Below are 11528 nucleotides of genomic sequence, written 5' to 3'. Positions count from 1 at the left end.
AGAAAATGTAATTTAAAAAAAAAAATAGATGTAAGCTAAGCTTTAACAATGGTAGAAAAAGAACCATCAAAAGTTGATAAGGCAGTCAGACATTACCTGGTATCACTGAGGAAGAGCAATCTCACAATGTTGCGCACCAGTCCAGCATGGCCGTCACTACACAATCAGCTTTTTGTGGTGCGTTACACAGTGAGTTTGGTCTGTCAGTGTGAAGCAGTACACTAATTACACTCCCTGATTGATGTATACACATGCAAGATGTTTTAAAGCACTTTAAGCCTGCGATTTAGCATTCAATGTGATTTCTGCCCTTAAAACGCTGCTTTGCGTCAAATCCAGATTTTTCCCTCGGACTTCTGGCATGTATCCCACTCCGCCATTCCCCCCTCCAGGTGTTAGACCCCTTGAAACATCTTTTCCATCACTTTTCTGGCCAGCATGAGTGTTTCTAGTTTTCAAAGTTCGCCTCCCCATTGAAGTCTATTGCGGTTCGCGAAAATTTGCGAACCAAAAATTGGAGGTTCGGCCCATCTCTAGTAGCCATACATCTAGCGATTCTGATTGAATCGGCAAAGCAATCCACTTTATTGGGGAATAGACATCTGTATGGTTGATCAAAAGTCGATCAACTAGTGACCCACCCACCACAAGCAATATCCTATACAATTCACCTTCACAAATCAATCTGACTGATGTTGTGTCTCCATGCTCTGAATGCAAAAATCGATTCAAAGTCGATTGAATGATACAAAAACTGTAGTTGATGCCTTGCATCCTGCTCGATTGACTGACTAAGCTGGTTGATTCGACATGTTATCCGCCACTTTTCATTGATTGGGCATACAGGTTCCCGAAACATAACCTGGACAAAACGGAATTTATGATCTTCCCACCCTGGCCAGCCCTGACCCTCCCATATATCTCTACTAACCACACTACCATCCGCCCTACCTCTCAAGCCTGCTGCCTGGGTGTCACCCTGGAATCTGCACTCTCCTTCACCCCCCACATCAAAACCTCACAAAGTCCAGCAACTTCCACCACAACATCTGCAAGATTTGCCCTTTCCTGACCTTTGTCACCACCAAACTCTTCATCCATGTCCTCATAATTTCCCGCCTTGACTACTGCAATGCCCTTCTGTCTGGTCTCCCTATGACCCAAATTGTCCTGCAGTCCATCATGAATGCAGCAGCCAGTATTATCCACTTCTCCCACGGCGGCTCTACTCCATGAATCCCTCCACTGGCTTCCTATCCAGTCCAGTATCAGATTCAAGATACTGCATCTGGCCTACAAATCTGTCCACAAAACCTGCCCAACCTACATTTCCGATCTTACTCAGAGGTACACACCTAGCCGATCACTCCGCTCCTCCAGTGAACTTTGCCTGACTGCTCGCATCACCCAATCCCATGCAAGCCTCCAGGACTTCTCAAGAGCTGCTCCAACACTGTGAAACTCCCCATCTCCACCCATTAGGTTTTCCCCTCCTTCAACATTTTCAAGAAGGCCCACAAAATGCACCTTTTAACTTTGACCTATCCCCCTCACTGGTGCTCTAAACCAGCAGCTGGACTCTGGTCCCCTACCTTTTGTGTCCCCACCTCTCCCTCTAGATTGTAAGCCTTTGGGCAGGGTCCTCCTCCTTGTGTCTCCTACCTGTTTATGCACCTCCATTACCGTACACCCATCCTATGGATCTGAGTGAACTCTTGGGTGAGCTCAACTTGCCTAATCTCCATGCTCCCATCCAGTGAATTAATAAGCATTACCTTGTACTCACACTGTGCTGTGTGGTCTAGTTTGCATGTATTTCTGTATTGTCTTATTGATTTGTGTCACCCCTTAATATTGTCTGTAACCTTAACTAATTTCCAGCACTCCATAATATATTGGAGCTTCATAGATACAATAAATTAACAAATACTGCAACACTCTCAATATGATAAAATGATAAAATTGATTGGTCAATCTTACAGCAAAATCACTAGATGTATAGGCATGTATGGAGTGTGTCAGAATGGACATACAGTTACATTGTATTATGAGTCTGAATAACAGGCTGGAGAGTGCTCAGCCATAATGCACTATGTATGAAAAGATTCCTGTTTGCACTGAGTAACTAAGCAGAATAACTTTGGAAAACTTGTTCGTTTTCCCCCTTTTAATAACTGCACGTTCAATCAAATGCCAACAGAAAGCCGGTTAAATATCGATCTGAATACTAATACTATCAGAGCTAGAATTGACACTTTAAGCTCTATTAACACAAAACTATGCAGCTACCTTAGCCCACTGCCTCCCTGACATACTTAATTTGCATAGAAATGCACACAAAAAATCTATATCTATTTGATTAGGAATTTATTTATGTTGTAGCACTACACATTGAACAATTTAAAAAAGAAAACTGGTCAGGAAGTCCCTAACGTCTAATGTATTCTAAAACAACAGCATGTTTGGCTGTTTTTACCTACTACTGTTCCATGACTTACCCATGACCTACCCAAATTCCATGACCTGTGCTTCTATTTATACATATTTCCTTTCAAATAACACAAAAATTCTTAGAAGTTAACAAGTGATCTTCATGGTTCAGCGAACCGTGATCACCTGATTGAGAGAAGAGACCAGGAGCCTACTGGTGCAGTACTGTTTATTAAATTGTATTAGTATATTGTGTATTGAGAACAATTTATACTCATAAAGGTCGGTTGCAATCCTTGCAACCACTGTATAGGCCTATGGGGAAATAACCATCCCCGCTAGGTTTTCCAGGACTAAACTGGATCGTCCTCCTTGGGAACTTTAGGGCTAGTGTAAACACTACAACTTAAAGTACCACCTCCTAGGGTGTTGTCACTAAGATAATAAAATGGGGTCTGAAGTGCCCAACATTTATTTGTTATATGTTTTTTTTTTTAAAAAAAGGGTATTCTTAGCTCTCCAGATGACAAACACCAATGCAACTGGAAAGGATTTTACTTGAGCACAAATGATAAGATGTCAATGCATTTCACAGCTGTTGGTGGCTGTTACCCACTTGTTCAGGTGAATTTAAAAAAACAAGTGCCTAGAACAAGTGTATTAAGTACATAAAGGCAACGCTATAAAATCAGTCAGTCATAATAATTGCAATAAAATCATTCCCTTCTAAACTTTCTGAGTTAATAAACATATAATTTCTGTAACTGTTAAGTTCACCACTATATCAGTTATTATTAGTTATTTGCACGTCTGTAAATTGCCATCATTTAAAACTTGATTCTTTATCACAATCCTAATCATATGTACATATTTTCTTATAAAATGAGTGTGAAAAATCAATAGTGCCTAATAATAATAGAGATGAAACATTGCTATTTTGCTTATGTACACCATGCCTATTGGTGCTCTAGTCCACTAGTTTTTAGCCAGTATTAACCATGCATATAGTGCTAAATCAATAAGCTGATACAGTGCGTCATCTGGTCTTCAAAGAAAGGGCTATTGCATGTAAACCCAAACATCTTCAATATTTCTGGGATAAATACCTTATCTAAAATATCTAAAAAAAACATTCACAATGAATACAATCTTGGCATAAACTTCATCCATTATGTTCCATCTCCATCAACAAGAAGTCACTCTAAACTAGCTAATTGTTAAAAATATTACTTTATTACTTCCTGATAACTTAAAGGGCCAGCCAGGAACTCCCAGGGGCCAACATGACCATACATGTAAAAAAGTGGCACCCAGGGGTCCTTGGAATTTTTGGTCAGATAATCTGAAAACATTACAGGAACATACAGAATTAAAAAAAAAGGGGGGGGGGGGGGGAGGCAAACCAGGTTAATAATCAGTGTGGACTGAGTGTGCAATGTGCTCTCCCCTTTCCAAGCTCACAAAGTACCCCTGCTGCAATGCAGAGAAGCGAGGGCCTCTTCCTCTACTGCATGATCACCCACCCCACCCCCAAAAACAAAAAATAATGAAGGTGGTGATCTTAATAATATGAAGAAAAAATATGCTGGAATCTGAAACCCAGTTAATGATATGTGGCCCCAAGGTTTCTGTTTCCACCAATGTGAATGTATGTACAGGTAATTGCAGATTTCTTTATGTACTCATAAGGGCTGAAAGTTAACAAAAACAGACACCAACACCATTAAAATGTATTTAATGAAATGAAGAAAAACATACTTGCAAGTTTTTACTTAAATGATTTTATCAACCCAAGTAAGTAATCCAACAACATCAGTCGCAGAATCCAGTGATGTAATTGTGTGTGTTCTCATTCTCCATAAATTTACTGGACCGACTTTAAAAAAAATCCTGACAATTTACTTGAATATTATCCTGTAATAAAATGTAGTAGTAAACCTTATCAACCCTATTGAGCTGAGCCTTTAGCTGGATAAAAACTATAGACTTCACTGATAACACTATTCATCCACTCCACCTGAAAACTTCCTGGCCTCAGTATTGGAGGAAAAGCCATCACCAGAAACCCAGGAGGGGGTATGGCCAATGTGGAAGGGTTGTAGCTAGAGCTGGGGTAGAAGGGTGCATGGCATGCATAGGAAGAGACGTGAAAACATGAGGTCCAACCCACTACCAGCACTCATAGTGGCTTAACCAAGCATCATTTGTGTCAGCAGCCTTCACTACTGACGGGGTCAAAGCTGTATACTGTACACCCTTGCCACCACTTTACTGTTATGAAGACCTCTACAGTAGAGGTGTAGCGAACGGTTCGCCGGCGAACGGTTCCAGGCGAACTTAGGGGGTTCGCGTTCGCCTGCACCAGGCGAACTTTTGCGGAAGTTCGATTCGCCCCATAATGCACTTTGAGGGTCAACTTTGACCCTCTGCATCACAGTCAGCAGGCACATTGTAGCCATTCATGCTACACTAAGCCCTGGAGCCCCACCCCCCCTTATATAAGGCAGCCTCCGGCGGCCATTACACTCACTCGTGTGCCTGCTAGTGAGAGGAAAGGGACAGCTGCTGCAAACTTTTTCTCCTAGGGACAGATTAGTTAGGTTCTAGGCTGCTTTGCTTGCTCCTGACTGATTATTATTGCTTTTAAAGCACCCAGCAACAGCTCTTTTCAGAGCTCAACCTGTACATTTTTTTTCAGTGTGTCAAACTGACACTTTTGTTGCATGCACAGCCTTGCTAATTGATAGTGTGTGTGCCACTGCCAGCAGCCCAGCACATTCAGTAACTACCTGTGTGTGTGACAGGGAGCTGCACATTGTACTACCCAGTACTGCATATACCCCCAGTACCTGTTGTGTTTACTTAACCCACCTCATCACTGCATATACCTAGCGTTGTGTTGAGTGAACCCAGCTCACTGCATGTAACTACCCAGTACCTGTTGTGTTAACTTAACCCACCTCATCACTGCATATACCTAGCGTTGTGTTGAGTGAACCCAGCTCACTGCATGTAACTACCTGTTGTGTTGAGTGAGAACCCACCTTACTGCATCTTAAGTACCTTTACTGTTGAGTGAACCCAGCTCACTGCAACTAACTACCCAGTACCTGTTGTGTTTACTTAACCCACCTCATCACTGCATATACCTAGCGTTGTGTTGAGTGAACCCAGCTCACTGCTTCTAACTACCTGTTGTGTTGAGTGTGAACCCACCTCCCTGCATCTTAAGTACCTTTACTGTTGAGTGAACCCAGCTCATTGCATCTAACTACCTGTTGTGTTGAGTGAGAACCCACCTGGCCACCTCACTGCATGTAACTACCTGTTGTGTTGAGTGAGAACCCACCTCACTGCATATAGCTAGCATACCCCCGAGATGGACAAAATGGACAAACCAGGTAGAGGAAGAGGTGGAGGCAGACCAAGAGGAAGGCCACCAGGCACCGGCAGGTCTGTGGCTGTGCGAGGTGGTGTTGCTGTGATTTCGTGCGGACCTGCCCCAAAATACAGTGCTCAGAAGAAGGCACGTGCCATCACTTCCCAAAATCGTGAGGAGGTGATTGAGTATTTAACACAGAACACCTCATCTCCCGCAGCCACCAGCGCTACAACAAGCACCACATCCGCTGCATTTGACACTTCACAGGAGTTATTTGGTGGTGGTGGTGAAATCACTGATTCCCAGCCACTACTGCAACAACAACAAGAAGGCGCAGGTACACCACCTCCTACGTCTGAGTTAGGTGGCGATAGTATGGACGTAACGTGTGTGGATGGGGATGATGGTGGACCACCTGAAGTTGGTGCACTTGAGGAGGTGTCTGAGGAAAGTGCAGCTGGCCAGGAGGATTATGATGACGATTATACGGATACCACATATGTTCCCGGTAGAGGAGATGACCAGGTGGACAGTTCAGAGGAGGAGTCAGAGAGGAGTAGGAGGAGACGACTCTATGATAGAAGCAGAGGGAGCTCGTCCTCAGAAACAGCTGGGGGCAGTGTCCGGCGCCATGTATCGCCAGCTATGGCCAGCCAGCACACATGCCCTTCAACGTCAGCTGCTGATGCCACCCTAGCGCCATCACCCCAGGGGGGTTCAGCGGTTTGGACATTTTTTAACGTGTGTGTCTCAGATTGGAGCAAAGCCATCTGTTGTCTCTGCCAGAAAAAATTGAGCCGTGGAAAGGCCAACTCTCACGTAGGGACAAGTGCCTTACGAAGGCACCTGGAGAGAAGGCACAAACCGCTACACCTGAGGAAAAGCAGCACTCCTCAAAAGACAAGCCACCCTCCTTCTCCTCTTCCTCCTTCAGGTGCATCGTCTTCATCCACTTTCTCCCTTGCACCTTCACAGCCACCCTCCTCCACACCGCCTCTTCCCTTGAGCGGTTCCTTCTCCTCTGCCCACAGCAGTACCCAGCTGTCCGTGAAGGAAGTATTTGAGCGGAAGAAGCAAATGTCTGCCAGTCACCCTCTTGCCCGGCGTCTGACAGCTGGCGTGGCGGAACAATTAGCTTGCCAGCTATTACCATACAAGCTGGGGGAGTCGGAGGCTTTCCCTAAGTTTGTGGCCATTGGTACACCGCAGTGGAAGATACCAGGCCACAATTATTTTTCACAAAAGGCCATACCCAAACTGTACCGTGCAGTTGAGAGGCAAGTGGTGTCATCTCTGGCACACAGCGTTGGGTCAAGGGTCCACCTGACCACGGATGCCTGGTCTGCCAAGCACGGGCAGGGCCACTACATTACATACACAGCCCATTGGGTCAACCTGGTGACCGATGGCAGCAAGCAGGGAGTACGTGGCTGCGCAGAGGACCGACTTGTCACACCTCCACGGCTTGCAGGCAGGCCTCCAGCCACCTCCTCTCCACCTGCTATCACCGCTTCCCTGTCGTCATCCTCCTCCTCCTCCTCCTCCTTGGCTGGTGCCGCCATCTCCTCTCCAGCTACACAGCCCCAGCACCCCAGGGCCTATGCTGCATGCCAGGTGCGACGGTGTCATGCAGTGTTAGACATGTCTTGCCTGAAAGCGGAGAGTCACACTGGAGCAGCTCTCCTGGCTGCTCTTAACAAACAGGTGGAGCAATGGCTGACCCCGCACAAGCTTGAGATTGGCAAAGTGGTGTGTGACAACGGCAGCAATCCGATTGCTGCGTTGAATTTGGGAAAGATGGCACATGTGCTTAATCTGGTCGTGCAAAGATTTGTGTCCAAGTACCCAGGCTTAGAGGACGTCCTGAAGCAGGCCAGGAAGTTGTGTGGGCATTTCAGGCGCTCTTACAAGGCCATGGCACGCTTTGCGGACATTCAGCGTAGAAACAACTTGCCGGTGAGAAGCCTGATTTGCGATAGCCCGACTCGCTGAAATTCCACCCTGCTGATGTTCTCTCGCCTGCTAGACCAGGAGAAAGCCGTCACCCAGTACCTGTATCATTACAGTACAAGGACACAATCTGGGAGGATGGGGATGTTGTGGCCCAACAACTGGACACTGATGTGAAATGCATGCAGGGTCATGGAGCCATTTGATGAGGTGACCAAACTGGTGAGTCGCGGTGAGGGCACCATCAGCGACTTGATCCCCTACGCCTACTTCCTGGAGCGTGCCGTGCATAGAGTGGTGGATACAGCTGTGGAGGAGCGTGAACAAGAAGAGTTAGGGCAGCAGGAGTCGTGGGAGCCATTTACACACGAACCCGATGTTTCCACAACACCGGCGGCAGCACAGAGGGGGGAGGAAGAGGAAGAAGAGGAGTCGTGTGGGGAAGGAGAGGAGTCAGACTCTGATGATGGTGATGATGAGGAAGGTGTTTCTGTGGAGGAGGAAGAGGCGGCGGAAGGAGAACAACCGCGGCAGCCATCACAGGGGGCTTCTGCTGCTCCACGTTCCCGTGGTATTGTTCGTGGCTGGGGAGAGGAAGAGGAGTTGCGTCCCGTCACTGAGGAAGAGCAAGAGGAGATGGAGAGTACATCTGCATCCAGCTTTGTGCAGATGTCCTCTTTCATGTTGTCCAGCCTGTTGAGGGACCCCCGTATCAAAACACTCAAGGCGAATGACCTGTACTGGGTGGCCACGCTACTAGACCCTCGGTACAGGCACAAAGTGACGGACCTCTTAGCAACTCAACAAAAGGCGGAAAGGATGCAGCACTTGCAGAACAAGCTGTTGATGATGCTTTACAATGCATTTAAGGGTGATGTGGCTGCACAACGCAATCAAGGTACCACTGGCAGTAACCGTCCTCCTCCCAAGTCCACGCAGGCAGAACAGGACGCTCCAGCGATCTCAGGGTGATGTCGGACATGCGGACGTTCTTTAGTCCAACTCCTCGCCATAGTCCTTCCGGATCCACCCTTCACCAATGCCTGGACCGGCAGGTAGCCAACTACCTGGCCTTGAGTGTGGATGTAGACTCTGCGAAAAGCGACGATGAACCCTTGGACTACTGGTTGCGCAGGCTTGACCTGTGGCCAGAGCTGTCCCAATTTGCCATACAACTTCTCTCTTGCCCTGCCGCAAGCGTCCTGTCAGAAAGGAAATTCAGTGCAGCTGGAGGCATAGTTACTGAGAAGAGAAGTCGCCTAAGTCACGACAGTGTTCAGTACCTGACCTTTATTAAAATGAATGAGGAATGGATCACGGAGGGCTACTGCACGACCGAAGACTAAGTCAGTCCCCACACACAGCATCTCTGCCTGCAGGCCGCTTGACTGCCTTCTCCACCAATACCAACAGGGTCCAGGACTCTAGGCGGATTCCTGAATTTTTAAGGCCGCTGCTAGCAGCGGCCGCTACACTAATTTTTCTGGTGCGTGTACATGTGCCCATCCCCCTTCATGATCATTACCTTGCCGCGGTGAAGGGGCTTGCGCATCACAATGAAGCAATGCCCGCCGGCTATTTGAGTGTCTCGGGTGGGGGTGGCACACAAAAAAGATAATAAGGTTGTTGCTTCATTGTGGTCAGACCAAATTTGATCAGCTGGACAGTCACTGTTCTGTCATTCAGCTACATCAGCCGGGCGAGCATATGGGCTGAAAAGCCACCATCAACTGAACTCTCGTCACGGTGCGCACCAGTCCAGCACGGCCGTCACTACACAAACGGCTGTTTGCAGTCACTGCATACCTTTCACTGCATCTGTGACTGCACATTATACCTGGCAGTCAGTGCATAACTTGCACTTGAATGGATACACTTGTAAACAATTTAAAAATACAACCATGTAAACTTTCAAACTATTTAAAAATACAACCATCTATCATTTTCAAAAAATGTAAAAAAAGGGCAAAAAAACTTGCCCTCCGTAAAACATTCTTGGCAAATGCTTTCGACTTGGTTTGTCTTCCGCTGGCTCAAGGGTCCCTCTGACCACAGATGCCTGGTCTGCAAAGCACGGTCAGGGCAGCTACAGCATGGGTCTCAGCAGGCTCCCACTTCGGGCCGGAATCCAACCTTCATTCCCCGCAGTGACAATGGCAGACTTGCCCTCCATAACGGATTCCCGTTAAAGGATTTAAAGTGAATTCATTTCAATTAGGGCCGCAAAAGGTCCTCCTGAGTCCTGTATTGTTATTTTTGGTCACTACCTCGGGGCGGGCGTGCATGCCTGCCTGCTGCCCTCCTTGGATGTGTAGTGGTAGCCGTTTCTCAGGCTCCACACCGGATTCCATCCCTCATTCCCCGGCCATTACCCGGGGTCACAAATAGCAGACTTGCCCACCTCCATATGATTCTCGTGAAAGGAATGTGGTGTCATCTTTGCCCGCCATAACTGGTTCTCGTTAAAGGATTTAAAGTACATTCATTTCAAATACACAGCAGGGCCTCGAAAATCCTCCTCCTGTATTGTTGTTTTTGGTCACTACCTTGGGGCGGGCGGGCGTTCATGCCTGCCCGCTGCCCTCCTTGGATGTGTAGTGGTAGCCGTTGCTCAAGCTCCACACCGGATTCAAACCCCTCATTCCCCGGCCATTAGCCGGGGTCACAATGGCAGACTTGCCCACCTCCACAGGATTCTCGGTACTGAACAAGTACACAGCAAGTAGAAAATGTAATTTAAAAACAAAACGTAAGCTTTTTAACAATTCCATGGAAAGTTGAGAAGGAAGTCACACATTACCTGACATCACTGAGTGAGGAAGAGCAATCTCGCCATGTTGCGCAGTAGTCCAGCATGGCCGTCACTACACAAACAGCGGTGCGTTACACAGTGAGTTTGGTGTGTCAGTGTGAAGCAGTACTCTAATTACACTCCCTGATTGATGTATACACATGCAAGATGTTTGAAAGCACGTTAGGCCTGCAATTTAGCATTCAATGTGATTTCTGCCCTTAAAACGCTGCTTTGCGTCACATCCAGATTTTCCCCCGGGACTTTTGGCATGTATCCCACTCCGCCATGCCCCCTCCAGGTGTTAGACCCCTTGAAACATCTTTTCCATTACTTTTGTGGCCAGCATAATTTTTTTCTGTTTTTCAAAGTTCGCCTCCCCATTGAAGTCTATTGTGGTTCGCGAACCGAACCTTCCGCGGAAGTTCGCGAACCGAAAATCGGAGGTTCGCGACATCTCTACTCTACAGTTATGCTGTAATATGAAATAATGAGAAGATAAGCTATGAGTGAACATGAGAAGACCTCGATTCGGGCAAGAAAGAATTAATGAAGTGGATTATTATGTTCTTTCAATCAAAAGCTTAATCAGTACAGAATTTCCAGGATAAATTGTGCTTCCTGGAACACAGTCATAATTATCAGACCCTTATGTTTAACAATTGGTGCTATAATGAATGACGAGGGCTTTAATTTTATGTTCAGACCTCCAAGGTAACACACTGTTGGTAGACAGGAAAAACTTTGTTACGGCAATGTGTAATTTATAGAACAGACTAACTGCAGTCAGTAAGGTGTGTGTGTGTGTGTGTGTGTGTGTGTGTGTGTGTGTGTGTGTGTGTGTGTGTGTGTGTGTGTGTGTGTGTGTGTGTGTGTGTGTGTGTGTAAAACTATGTATTTGAATCTTATTCAATTGGGATAAAAACTGTAAATTATGTAAACAATATGAGCGCTACAGAGTAAAGTAGATTTAGT

The sequence above is a fragment of the Hyperolius riggenbachi genome, chromosome 11, assembly GCF_040937935.1.
Source record: "Hyperolius riggenbachi isolate aHypRig1 chromosome 11, aHypRig1.pri, whole genome shotgun sequence".
In the NCBI taxonomy this organism is placed as follows: domain Eukaryota; kingdom Metazoa; phylum Chordata; class Amphibia; order Anura; family Hyperoliidae; genus Hyperolius; species Hyperolius riggenbachi.
Note: the sequence above shows the minus strand (reverse complement) of the source record.